This window comes from Mustela lutreola, chromosome 16 (genome assembly GCF_030435805.1).
Source record: "Mustela lutreola isolate mMusLut2 chromosome 16, mMusLut2.pri, whole genome shotgun sequence".
NCBI classification, from domain to species: domain Eukaryota; kingdom Metazoa; phylum Chordata; class Mammalia; order Carnivora; family Mustelidae; genus Mustela; species Mustela lutreola.
Window position 1 is genome coordinate 403221 of NC_081305.1, and position 13404 is coordinate 416624.

Here is a 13404-nt window from a genome sequence, read left to right on the forward strand (position 1 = left end):
GCGGGGCCGAAGGCAGGATGGGTCTCACACAGGCCATTAACTGCTCCCCGCCAGGGAGGAGCCCGTGTCCCCACCAGAACCGTCCCAGTGTTGTGGCAAGGACACACCTGGGTAGATGTGGAGACCAACCCCGCCCTCGTCCAGTCAAAGCCAAGTCTGCAGACTCGGAGGGACAGAGGCCAGGGTACGGGGTGTGTGGAGGGCAGGGGGAGGAAGCAGCCTACCAGCTGGGAGGAGCGGACGAAGCTGTCCTGCCCAGGCCGCCCAGCTCAAGGTCCATCCGTGCTGCTCCATGCCCTCAGCTGTGAGAAGTCCCAGGACCTGAGAGGCCTGCGGGCGTGTCTGTGCCTCAGCGGGCGCCGCACCACACCTGAGTGTCCACCCAGTGAGTGCCGGCGACCTGGGACCCGGCAGCCCCAGTGACCCTGAGAACATCCACCACCGGGGACTCACGCTCAGTGGGGACAGATGTGTTGGGGGCACCAGAATGTCACTGCCTGGAGGGGCCCTGAGAGCCAGCAAGCACTCCGGAGGAGGTGGGGGTTTGGGGGAGAGGCAGAGGCTCTCTGTGTGGGCTCTCAAGGCTCTGGCTGCAGCCAGAAGAAGGGGGAGCAACCTGGGTCCAGAAGGTCAGGAGCCGGGTGCGGGGTGATGACGATGGGCTTCCCTTGCCAAGAGCAAAGAGCCGGACCGCCCGGACAGACCTCCCAGGAGAGAACCTTTGCCCCACCCCCGTCTGCTGGCTCTGGAGAACATTTTGTTTCTTTTCATTTAGTTCTGAACATGTGCCTCTCCGGAATATGTCCGGACGGAGCTGATGGACGCACCTGCTGGCCTCCCTCTTCCTTTCCAAGCGAGGACTGTGAGCGGCCCCGGGGGCTCCCGAATTGTCCTGTGTGGGGGGTAGGGTGTCCCGGCTTCGTTACTGAACGGGGAGGGGGGTCAAGAAATGGGAATGTGCGTGGGCTGCATTTCCTGCCTCCAGCCCCACTTGAAATGAAAACAGCTGGATTAAATCCTGAGTAAACAGAGGCAGATGGCAGAGCCCGCCAAGCACATTTCCAAAGATAAACACAGCCAGACCGAGGTAAAGTGTGCGGGTGGGTAGGTCTGACTCAGTGACAACTATCGCCCGGGGAAAGAACAGGGCGGTGGTGGCGGGGGTGGGGGGCGCCGAGCCATACCCGGGTTTGGGCAGTGATGGCGGTGAGCAGAGAGGCCGGGAGGGGTGAGCCAGGCTCGGCAGTCAGGGAAGCGGGAATTTACAAAAAGCAGGAAAGGCCCCCAAAACACATTTGCCATCATAGTTGGCAAAAAGCAGGGCGAACGAGACAAGGAAACTCTGAGCTTCGCTCAAGGATCCCACGTCTCATGTACGTGCCCCGGCCCACACTCCCACTGACACAGTGTTAGGGAAACCCTGTCTTGCTTCTCAAGACAGTAACGCAGAGAAGCTGCTAACCAGGAACCTTGAATCCCTTGTAATTCAGCTACAGTTTCTCAAAAGGCCCAGAGGGAAAAAAGAATGACATTTCTTCGGCTTGAATATTCTCTGATCTAAGAGCTCCAACTGGTATCTGCTTTGGTAAGGAAACAAGCTGTTCTAACAGTTTCATTTCTTACGACAGTGCTAGAAACCAGAGAACATGGAAACGGAAACAGTGAGATTCGGATGCACCCCCTACTTGCTGGCCTAACGCTGGTAGATGATCCGTGTTTTAGGTTAAGTGCGGGACTAAAATAGGTGATTAAAAATGACCACATTTAAAAACAGGGGCAGGGGGCACCTGGGGGGCTCAGTCTGTTAAGCGACTGCCTTCGGCTCGGGTCATGATCCCAGCGTCCTGGGACCGAGCCCCGCATCCATCGGGCTCCCTGCTCAGCGGGGAGCCTGCTTCCCCCTCTCCCTCCGCCCCTCCCCCTGCTTGCTCTCGCTTGCACTTTCTCTGTCTCTCTCAAATGAACAAATAAAATCTCAAAAATAAAAAATAAAAACGGGGCAGGAGGTGGTGTTTGGTCCCTGTGAGACCACGCGGGTTTGCTCCCGGGCACTCACCACCCCCACGGGGGCTGGGACAGGGGCCCTGACCACAGGTATTCCCAGAAGTAAGGGTCCCGGGTTGTTTCAAGCACCTTAAGAGGGTCTAGGGCCATCCTGGGGATGTGGCTTGAGCTGTGAGAAAGGGTGTCAGTGTTTGTTCAAGTAGAACAGGCCAAGGTTGAGGCCATGGTGAGGAGGGGTTCCGAGGAGGCGGGGCGGGGTCTGCTCAGGGGGAGAGGCTTTGGCAGCCTGGGGAGGCTTGGGGACAGGAGCCCCCAAGCTTCCTATTGGTCACCTTCTCACAGAGCCCAAGAGCACCAGGGTCAGACTCCAGACTCCAGGAGAGGGGGTGGGGGAGGGGGCCTTTCCCTGCAGGCAAGCAAGCTGGCAGCTGATAAGAGCAGTTCCAACTGGAGGGCAGCTGCCCCCAAGCAGCCAGGAGGCTGGAAGCAAGCCTTGGAGGTGACCAGGGTCAAGGCTACCTTGAGCACTGGAGGCAGACAGTGACCCCGCCTCCTGTGGCCAAGATGCCGATTTCCGGCTCCTCCCCATCAGGCACCCCTCTATCCAGCCAGAGTGGAAGCCGGAGGGGCCCTCAGGACTCCACTCCAACTTACCTCATCTGCCCAGCCTCACTTCCATGCCCCTGCCTCCAGGCAGTCTTCCTTGCTTTACCACACATTCCTTCAAACTCCTGTTACTGTGACTTCACCTCCACTTACTGGCAAGACTCCTAAAGGCAGTAATATTTTTCTCAACATAATTGCCTATTTAGGTCCATCACAAAGTGTATGTCTGGGAAACACTGGTCGGTGGACTGCTAGCAGCTTTGGCTACCTACTTCATCACGTGGCAGTATCTCAGTCAGAAAACTGGGGCTGCGTTTTATCCACCAAATGTCCAAAAGTGAGGGAAGAGAACAGAAAACAGACCCAACACGTCCTAGTGGAGCCCTTCCTATCTGTGGGCTCTAATACATTGTATTAAGCCAACAGTGTAGCCATCTGAGGAAAAATCAGCTTGGAATTTCTACCTCATGTTCTATAAACACTGGTTTGTTAATGGAAATGACTGGAAGCACTAGAACACACAGGCTGACTGTCTAGAAGGCATTAGAAAAAACATCAATAGATTTTCCTACACAGAACAAAATAGTACATGACCAAACACCATCGAGGAATATAAAAGATTGGTGACAAACTAGGAAAATATGTTTGTAGTAATGCTACAGCAGACCAAATGCTAGTATAGAAGGAACTCTTAGGATCACTTTTTTTTTTAAGATTTTATTTAGGGGTGCCTGGGGGGCTCGGTCGTTAAGCGTCTGCCTTCAGCTGAGATCATGAGCCTGGGGTCCTGGGATCGAGTCCTGCATCGGGCTCCCTGCTTGGTGGGGAGCCTGCTTCCCCCTGCCTCTGCTTGCCTCTCCGCCTACTTGTGCACACTTTCTCTCTCTCGAATAAATAAATAAAATCTTAAACAAAACAAAGGAAGCAGTCCAACAGAAAAATGGCCAAAGGACATGAACCAGAGATGACAAAAAAAAAAAAAAAAAAAAATCCCTTCAACATTTGAGTAAAACACTCAACCTCACACAGAATGAAGAGAAAGTCAAATTAAACCAGGACATCCTACCTGGGAAACTCTCTCCCTGCCTGTTGCCTGGTTCTCCTGGGGTGGCCTCAAGAATTGGGGTAACAGTTACCTGCTCTCTGCTTCCATCTCTTTACCTCTGAAATGGCAAGACTAACAGCATCTGCCTGAAGGGGCTGTTGCCCGTGCCCATGTGGAGCAGCAGAGCTGTGCCCCGGGCGGGTAGAGCTCCTGTCCCGGACCACACTTCCGCCCGTCCTCCAAGGCCTCCCTGAGTGGTTGGCGCCCAGCTGGTGTCCCTGGCAGTCACGGCTTGTTCAGACCCTAACCAAACCACAGCACAGGATTTGGAGCAGGGCGCTAGCAGGCTATCCCCCTTTTCTGGGGCTTTCTGGAATGCTGGCCCGGGAGGCACAGGCACACGGAGCTCGCCTGGACTCCAGCCACAGCCTCTCCGCCCGCAGGGGCAAGCCGACAGCATTGCCCAGGGCCTGGAAGGAGTCGGGGCACCCAGCTGGCCCCAGCCAGGACGGCCAGGAGGATGTCCCCTGCAGGGGCTCCCCACACGCAGTGGGCCCCCCCCTTCTGGAAAGAAAGTCAGCAAGTCTTAGAGGCAGAGGCTGGTGTGGGAGAGTCTGGTCTGAGAGGCCCCACCCCTTCCACCCACTTTCTGCCCCTACTCAGAAACCCACTCCTTGCTGTCGGCATCCATCCTGGGTCTTGGGGTGCTTCAGACCCTACTCCCGCAGAGCAGCCCAGTCCCAGCCTCTATGTCCTCTGCTCTCTGAGGTTGGCAGAATGGTGGCCGCAAGACGTCCCCATCCTCATGCTCATGGATTTAACACCTCGTCTGACAACAGGAACTTTGCAGCCATGATTGACTTTGAGGTGAGAGGTGATCCCGGGTTACCTGGGGAGCCCCCGTGTTATCACGGGTTTTCTGTAAGAAGGAGGTAGGGGTCAGACATGCGTGTCTTCTCGTGTCTGTGACACGCGAAGATGCCGCCGGTCGTGAAGGTGGGGGAGGGGCCGCGGGCCGAGGATGCTGCGCCCCAAGAAGCTACAAAAGGCAGGAAACAGATTCTCCCCCGGAACCTCCAGAAGGAACGCATCCCTGGTGACCCCTTGACTTGAGGGCCCCTGACCTCCAGAGCTGCCAGATAACGGGTCCGTGTGGTTCCGAGCCAAGCCGCGCGCGGTCACTGTCACAGCAGCGCCTGCGACCCCGGGCATGGGCACACGGGGAGTCCCGGAAAGGAGACGCTCGAGGGCTTCGAGCCTGTCCGGCGCGAGCGGGGCGCGGGTCAGGAAGAGGCCGGCCTGGGCCACTCCCCACTCGGTGCCGCGCGGGCGCTGGCCCTGCTGGCCCCCGGGGCTCCCCTGCGCTCCTGGACAGCGGGCCGTGTGCTGGGGGGGGGGGGGGGGACGCCGCGGCCTGGCGGGCCGAGACTCAGCCTCGCTGCCCCGGGGGACGGAGGGTCCCGGAGCCCGACGTGGCGGCGGCCGGCGGCGGGGCTGGCGGACCCCGGGCCCGGGAGCGGGAGAAGCGCGGAGGGCGGCGCTGGGCCCCTCTGCTCCGCTAGGGGGCGTCGGAGGGCGGCGGCCCCCCGCGGTTCGCGGTCGGCACCCCGCGGTTCGCGGTCCGCACCCCGCGGTTAGAGCGCGCGGCGGTGCGGGCGCAGGGACAGCCCCGCCGGCGCCTCCGCCCGCGCCCGGCTCCCGCGCGCTCTGGCGGGGCGCGGCACGGCGGGGTCCCCCTCCCGCCGCAGCTCCCGGCCCCCCGCTTTCTTCCCTGGGGCCGGTCTCCGGCGCCTCCGCCGCCCGCACCGCCGCGGCCCTCCACCGCGCAGCCCCTGCGGCCGCGCCCTTCGAGTGTAAGTCGCCGTCCGGTCGCGGCACGTGGCGTGAAGACGCGCCCCTTCCCAAGCGCTGCGCCCCAGGAGTGCTGACCCGGCCCGCGGCCGCCCCTGGAGCCGAGGGGGGCGGGACGCGCGTCCGGCGCCACCGGAGACAGGACCGCAATCCCAGGCGCGTTTGTGGGAACTTCCCGGTTCAGGGCCGCACTTTGGACTCGGACGCTGTACCGTCTCGGGTCTGGGTAGCTCCCCGGTCCTCCAGCTCATCGGCCCCTGGGCAGCGCGGCTACGTGCAGGGGTGTCCTGAGGCTACAGCACGGGGGCCTTAAATGGCAGAGACATATTCCCTCTCAGTCCTGGAGGCCCAAAGTCCCAAGTCCAGGTCAGGAGGCGAGGCTCCTCTGGAAGTTGTCAGTGAGGACCCTGGGCCTTGGGGGCACCGTCCCAGCCATGGCAGGGGCGCTCTCCTTGTCCCCTAAGGACACCAGTCACCCTAACGACCTCATCTGACCTTGATCTCATCTGCGAACCCTGTTTCCAAAGAAGGTCCCAGTCACAGGTGCCAGACTTCAGGGCTTGACCACGTCTTTCGGGGGACACAACTCAGCCTCTGTCCCAAGGAACCCCAGAGTCTGGCTGTGCTGTTTCCATGGCTGCCTGAGGGCTCTCCTCCCTTGGCCTGAGCTGCTCATCTGTCCCCCCTCTCAGGTAGCGCTGGGACTAGAAGGAGCGTAGAAGGAGAAACTCAACACCATCTACAAAGCCAGAATGGGCGAATCTGGCCTTCATTCCCCTGAACAGCACACTGACCCTGTCCCTGACCCCTGACCCCGCCCCGCCTGCGTCCTCCTGGCCTGGCTCCTTGACCACCAGCCAGGGCCTTCGATGCTCGTGGCCCCCACCCCGGCTGACACACACGGTGGTTACCTGCTCCGTACTCGAACCTTCCTGCTGCCCCTGAGGGCCACCCTCTTCTCACTTTGGCAGCCTGTGGGCTCTGGCGAGACCCACCCCACGGCCCGGCTTTTCTGCAGGACAGGGCGCTGTGACAAGTTCCCCTCTAAGCCGCGGGGCCAACGGAATAGCCATGTATGCCTGGAGGCGCCGTGGGGGCTGGTGAGATGGACGCACGCTCCTTCACCCCGGGACCTGCAAGCTCTGGGCACTCGTCCTGCAGACGGGGAGACTGGGGAGCAAGGAGGTAGCAGTGGTGACCCCAGGTATAAACAGCGTGGGGACGTGGGGCAGAGCCTAGGCTGCATTGCCACATCAGCGCCTCTGCTGGAACAGAAGGCGAACACCCCACAAACTAGGGGTCCTAACGCTGTGGCAAGTACACCCCAGTACTGACACGGCCACCTGCACACGGGGCCATGAAGGGCCAGCTGTCAGGGTGAGCTGTGAGGCAGGCTCCTTGCGGGAACCACCCTGAACCCAGGACTGGCCAGGACGCCCCCACACAGGGCCCCAGGTCTCCGGGAGTGGTCACAGGGTGTTGGTGGGAAGGTACCCTGGAGGCAAACTCTCCAGGAAGGCCCCCTCTGCAGACTTCCCCCCCGGGCTCCCAGGGGAGAGTTGGGGTACAGATTCCTGCCCAGGCTCCGCGGGTCCGGGAACCTGGTGGAGGGACATTGGGGGGGTTTCTCCAGGGAGAGACACCTTGTCCCTTAGATGCCGGTGCAAGTACACACACAGGTGCGAGGCACTTGAGATGAGCCCCACTCAGCTGTGTGCGCGGGCATGCGTGTGTCCCCGCGCAGCGCGAGCCGCGTCGTCCGACGGCCGGCACTCTGGCTGTCCCTGAACCGCACCTCGACGGAGCACATGAAAGACGCCTTGCGTCCACCTTCCCTGCCCGGCCTAAGGGTCTCTGAGTTCTCTGACTGCACCTGAGCCCCACTGTGTTGATTTTCCATGATCCGTGGCCCCATTCTCCTGGTAACGGCCTTCTGAGGAGCCCGCACTCCCTGCTCGCCCTGTAGGCTGACTCATCGGCATGGGGGTACACCTGCTTCTTCCTCCAGGCCAGGACTGGGGCGTGAGTGTCCAGGGGGACCGTCCGCCTTCGGCCCCAGCCGCACAGCAGGGGCAGTCCATGTGTGACGGAGACCCTCTCTCTGACGCTCAAGTCTCCAGGAGAGCCCTGGGGGTGCAGTGAGTCAGGCACAGGACAGGTGGCTGCTGCCACCCACCGGGACGGACGCCACTGGAGCTGAAGGAGAGTGGATCGTGGTTTTAGTCGCTCGCCACACGTGGGCTGGGGCACAGATTCTCTTCTGCCTGCACCTACCATAGCATCGGGCACGGACGCTCTGGGGGGATCCACTGGTCACGTTACACGTGTGTTACACGTGTGCAAGCATGTTGGTGCCCCAGGAGGGGAGGGAGGGTGATCCAGACGGCCACTGCTGGGCCGCAGGCCACAAGGTCATGTGGAAACATCTGCAGGGACTCGCTCAGCGTGTTTGCTGAAGGGTCGCTCGTGAGGACAAATCAGCCTCCGAAATGGGGTAAGGGGGAATCCTGTGAGGGAGGAGGGGCTCCTGGGGGAGAGATCCTTTCAGGCCATCACAGGGATGCTGATGTGCGAAGACCCCGCAGTTCCCAAAGCTGAGAAAAGCGGTGTCCTGCCTGCCCCTAGGGTGAGCCAAACCTCCCCTCCCCTTCTTCTTGGGGAGTCCCCAGGGCCTCTCCCTGCTTCTCCCCTTCCCTCAGCTAAAAGCCCTGTTCGCCCCCACACGCCTCATCCTCAAGTGGCTTGCGGAGGCCCTGCAGTGCGGGAACCACAGTGCGTCCGCGGAGAGCACGAAGCCCATGGGCCACACCTTCCTCCCCCTAAGCCCCTGGCCCCGCACACACGGTGATGCTGGTTTTCCTCTGTTACAAAGTAAGTGTGTGAACATTCAGGATGACTCTGGGCAGGAATGCACCAAGGTGTTCCCATGGCTGCCATGCCAGTGGACAGGCTGGTGTTCTGTTAAATTATTTTTGCTTACTTAGGTTTTCTAATTTTTTCTACAAAGACCACAAATTGCCTTTGTTAGAAGAAGAAAAATGTTTACGCTCAATAATGAGGTCCGAGACCCAGAAGCAGAGGAAGACCAGAGATAGTCGGCTGGGACACTCCTGAAGACAGGATGGGTCTGCCTGAGGCAGGCCCTGACCACCAAGCAAGGAATTCGGAGAGAATTCAGGGGCCAAAAGGGAGCCTCTGATGGTCCCACACAGGAGGCATGACTCCCAGCTAGGGGCTCTGCGAATCACTGCCTGCCCCAGAAGCGACTCTCCTTGTTCCCACTCATCACATGCCCACCTGCCATGCCACCTCTTCAGGGACACCTTCCTGGGTCACCAAGGCTGAGCCCGATGTCCCTTCTGAGGTTTTTGCCTACAGCAACACCCATAGCAATGATGGCAGACATTTCCAGCAACTTAGTGATGCAAGTGCTAAGTGTTTTAGACCCTGTTGTAAGGATAGTTAAAGTTTATAACCTTCTTGCCTTCAAGGAATTCACAGGTGGTCATTTCAGAACTGTGTCCAGGACCTGGGCCCTCCTATCTTCTTGATCCATGCTGTACGGTTTCTACTTCCATGTTCATCTGTGGTGCAAGAGGGTTGCTGACTTGCAGCCATTACATCTCAATCCAAGCCACAGGAAGGAAAGAGGAGAGAGAAGCATGGCCTGAGACACAAACCACACATGCTCACATTATTACCTAACATGTAGTCACAGAGGCACAGCTGGCAGCAAGAGAAACGTAGTCTATCAGGACAACCGCATGCCCTGCTGAAAACTGGGGCCTTGTTACCACACAAGAGGGGAGGACAAGGGGCGCCTGGGTGGCTCAGTGGGTTGAGCCTCTGCCTTCAGCTCAGGTCATGATCCCGGGGTCCTGGGATCGAGCCCCGCGTCGGGCTCTCTGCTCAGCAGGGAGCCTGCTTCCCCCTCTCTGCCTGCCTCTCTACTTGTGATCTGTCTCTGTCAAATAAATAAATAAATTCTAAAAAAAAAGGGGGGGAGGACAAGCCCACATTGACCCCTAGTATCCCCTAATATCTGTGTGCCATGGCCCAGATGCTCCCCGCAGCAGGCACGAGAGGAGGCCAAGGCTCGGAGGCAGGGCAGCCGTCAGAGCGGCAGGGCTGGAAGGAGCTCCTGCAGCTCCGGACCTGGTTCAGCCACACGGGCACGTCATCGGGCCGGCCCGTGCGTGTCAGGGGTGCTCCTGCCGACCCCCTCTGCTCTCAGTGTTGGCACACAGCCAACATTTAATACATGGCTGCTGTGCTCCCGGGCGGAGGACCCAAGGATGGGGCCTGGGTTCCCTGGTCAGCCTTCTAGGGGCTTCTCTCCCGTCAAGCACTGTCTTCTTTCCTTCCACTGTTCCTTGGCCCCAGTGCACCCCCAGCTCCCGCATGAGTGGATTGGGGCTCAGGGCCAGCTGTGAGCTCTGCTGTCCTAATGCTGTTGCCTCCTGGGTGCTCCCACCTCGGGTGTCACCATGAAGCACTGGCCAGTGACTCTGTGGAGCCGGTCCCCAGTGAGGCCCTGACAGGTGCCCAAGGACCGTGTGGGTGCCAGACCCCGCCACGCAGCTGGGAACTCAGCAGAAGGAGCTTTTCAGGTTCTTGTAGCTGGGACAGTCTGGGGACACCTAGAAGAGGCCAGGGACAGGGAAGAGCGAATTCCCACTTCCCCGGCGGGCTGCAGGAGGGGCCGCCTCTAGGGCACCAGCACGGCTGACCTCAAGTCCCCTCCGAGGGGGAACCAGCCCCCTCTTGCAGACGGGTACTGGGCATGAGCTGTGCTGGCTCCTCAGCAAGCACTGGATGAATGGGTGTGAAGTGTGCCCTCCAGGGGGCCAGGCCCCAGCCCCCCTCTGCATCAGGAAGCATCCGACCCCACAAGGTCCCACCCCTCACCTCACGCCTGCCATGTTCCAGGGGTCCCCATCCAGCTTGGTCCAAACTGAGCACTCAGGGACACTGACTGGCCACAGGAGGCCACCCCCGGAGCCCAGGCGGACGCAGGGCCCGAGAAGGGTTCTCTGCTCTCGTGTTTGCACCCCTGGTGTTCGCACAGGTGTTGCGGTCCGCCCTGAGTGTCTGCCGTGAGCAGAGCAGCCGGCCGTGGGCACACGCTCGGCCCGGCCGCGGAGAGGGAGGGAGGCCGCGAGCGCAGCCAGAGCGGGACTCGGACCTGCCCAAAGCGGCGGCGGACAAGAGCCCCGCCCCCCGGCGCACGTGCAGGCCCCGGGGGCCCCCAGCCCAGCGCTGCGGCTTCTGGCTCCGGCTTTGCGTCCCGGAGCCGCTCCCCTCTGGAAAACGGGGCTCACGAGAGGTCGCGGGGGCGCGGGAGCTCGGTGCAGCGAGGCTGGAGCCCGGCTCGGCGGGACCCCGGGACGCGGGGGTCCTCCGCACGCCCACGGGGCTCCGGGCCAGACGTCGGTGCCGCGGCGCGGGGCGCGGGCGGGGAACACGGAAGCGCCCCCCCCCGCGCCCGCCCCCGCGCCCAGGCCCGCTGCCCGGTCTGGCAGCCCCGCGCCCGCCCCCGCACCGGTGACGCGTCCTCAGTCACAGCTGCGCGCCGCCGCGGAAGGAAGCGCAGCCTCGAGGCCCCGCGGCCCCCGGTCGCCGCCGGCTCTGCCCCGGGGAGGGGGCGGCAGACCCCGGGGCGGGCGCGCGGACCCGGAGTCGGAGCCTCCGAGACCCCGCCTGGGCTCCGTGGGGAGGCGGCCGGCGACAAGCTCTCCAGAGAGCGAGCTCCGGGCAAACCTCCCTCGGAACCAGGAGCAGCCCCGCTCCTCTGCGACACTGGTGTTTCTGTACCCAGCCAGCATCTTGGGCCGGGCCCTGGGGACCGCCCATCCGGCGCCAGGGAGACCCCTCTGAAGAGAGTGTGTCGGTTCTGGGCCGCTGCCGAACAAACTGCAACCAGGGGCCCCGGGGTGTCCGCCCCAGGGCGCCTCCCCTCAGCTCAGGCCATGATCCCAGGGTCCTGGGATCCCCTTTCTGCAGGAAGCCTGTTCTACCTCTTTCTCTCCCCCTGCTTGTGATCCTTCTCTCCCTGTGTCTCTATCCAATAAATACATGAATCTTTAAAAAAAAAAGATTTTATGAAAACTTGGTGGCTTACAAAGACAGCAAACCTGGATGAATTCATACCATTTCTGTGGGTCAGGACTACCAGACAGGATCAGCCAGGGGAATCTGGCTCAGGCCCCCTGCTGAGGATGCAGTTAGAGTCTCAGCCAGGCTGGGGGACCCTCTTGTGGTGCCACACGCCTGTGGCCAGCCAGCGGGGGCCTCGACTGGGTGGACGGTTTCCGCTTCTTTGCAGCCTGGCAACCGGGTCCCAAGAGCCAGTGTCTTCAGTGAGCAAGACAGCAAAGCAGCATTTTCAGGACCAAGCGTTGGAGGGTCACATAGGACCCTGAGTCTTCCCAGGTTCTAAGAGAAGGAGGTTGCCACGGAATTAGGGCTGTGACTTAAAGCTCTCATGGCAGATGAGGACGTGACTTGTCCTGCAAGCTGTTCCTGGACGCTGGAGGCAGGTGTCCAGTCTGACTCTGGGCCAGAGCTTAAGCAGCTGGCCACTGCGAGCACATTTGCTGTCTGCAAATCCCAAACCCATCCTCTGACAAGGGGGCCACTCCAAACAGTGTGCTGGGAACTATTTCTGAAGTGAGTCCATCCCAGGGTCACTCTGGGGTCCTCTGTCCACACCTCCTGGCACTGACTGCTGAGAAAATCCACGTCCCCGGCCGCTCTAAGCATGAGTGAGGCTCTGCGGGTCTCCATGAGGGCCAGCAGCGTTTCCGGTCACGCTGTCCTAGCTCCCTCCCTAGAAGCCGCTCTGGAGCTCAGAGCTAGCCAGATCAGATCCCTTGGTGGAAGGGGCTGTAGTGAAAGACATCCTGGAAAGGCAGTGGGGCTGGTGAGTCCTGCTTCGGCCCCGGGCCAGCTGTGTGACCCTGGGAAAGTTACTTAACTGTTCTGAGCCTTGCTTTTCTTCTCTGTGGTGGGAGGATTTGCCATCCATCTGGGCCAGAATCTGGGGGGCAGTGGTGGAAACCCACCTCAGCTGATCCGGGTGGGGCAGGAGCGTGCGGCCCCTCAGCAGGCCAGTCTGAGCTCAGGGTTCGGGCCCAGGCCCCTCCTACAGGGATTCCTCTGGCCTCGTTCCTTTGTGTGCTCTCATTCCCAGGTGGTCCCAGCCCTCGTGGTTGCACAGGGGTCACCGGCTGTTCCTGGCTCCCACGCCACCCACTCAGCAGCTCAAGAAAAAGTCAAAGGTCAACAGAAGTCCTGGGACGGAGTCTCCCTGGCCAGCTCAGGCCCCGGCCGATGTTGGGCTCCAACTGGTAACAGTCACCATATCATGACAGCTGAGCGGGTGACCCCGTGCTGCCCCAACTCTCTGAGCAGCCCCCACACACCTGCACGTGCCCAGCTGAGCCCCCCCTACAGCCAGGCCCCAGGCCCACCGCCTCCTGTTTTCCCCCAGTCCAGGAGGACATCGCTGTAGGCTGCGTCCAGATGGCTCCCTGCTTCCTGTTGGCCCGAGGATAGAGGCAGAAGGAAAGCATGGAGGTGGAGGTGGAGGTGGGGGCCTCACACCTCTGCTCCTTCTCGGACCTGCATGTTCTGGGAGCGGCTACACCTTTGCTAAGGCAACAGCTCCAAAAATGAACCCTTCCACCGCTGCGGGCTCATCAGGCCCCTTGCCCCGCCCCTCACCCCCGGCCCAGAGCTGCTTCCTGGGCCTAATCCTGCTGCCTTGCGGCTGAGCACAGACCCCCTCCCATTCTTCTGAGCTGACTCTTTGTGCCTTCTGCCCCGGAGATCTTAACTGACCAATTCCCTTGGCTTCATCCCTGAATGGAACCTGGAATGATCTGAGGACTTCTGCC

At 61.1% G+C, this 13404-nt stretch overlaps 1 long non-coding RNA gene across 2 annotated transcripts; it reads left to right on the plus strand.

Moving 5' to 3' along the window:
- The first annotated feature begins 781 nt into the window (after positions 1 to 781).
- Positions 782 to 10978, plus strand: LOC131818398 (uncharacterized). 2 transcript variants are annotated; one of them, XR_009348803.1, is made up of 5 exons: positions 782 to 1087; positions 1491 to 1585; positions 3325 to 4522; positions 6199 to 7853; positions 7939 to 10978. It is a non-coding gene; the product is annotated as an uncharacterized LOC131818398 (long non-coding RNA). The 2 variants fall into 2 exon arrangements; XR_009348802.1 differs by having other exon boundaries at positions 6525 to 10978.
- The last annotated feature ends 2426 nt before the right edge of the window (positions 10979 to 13404 follow it).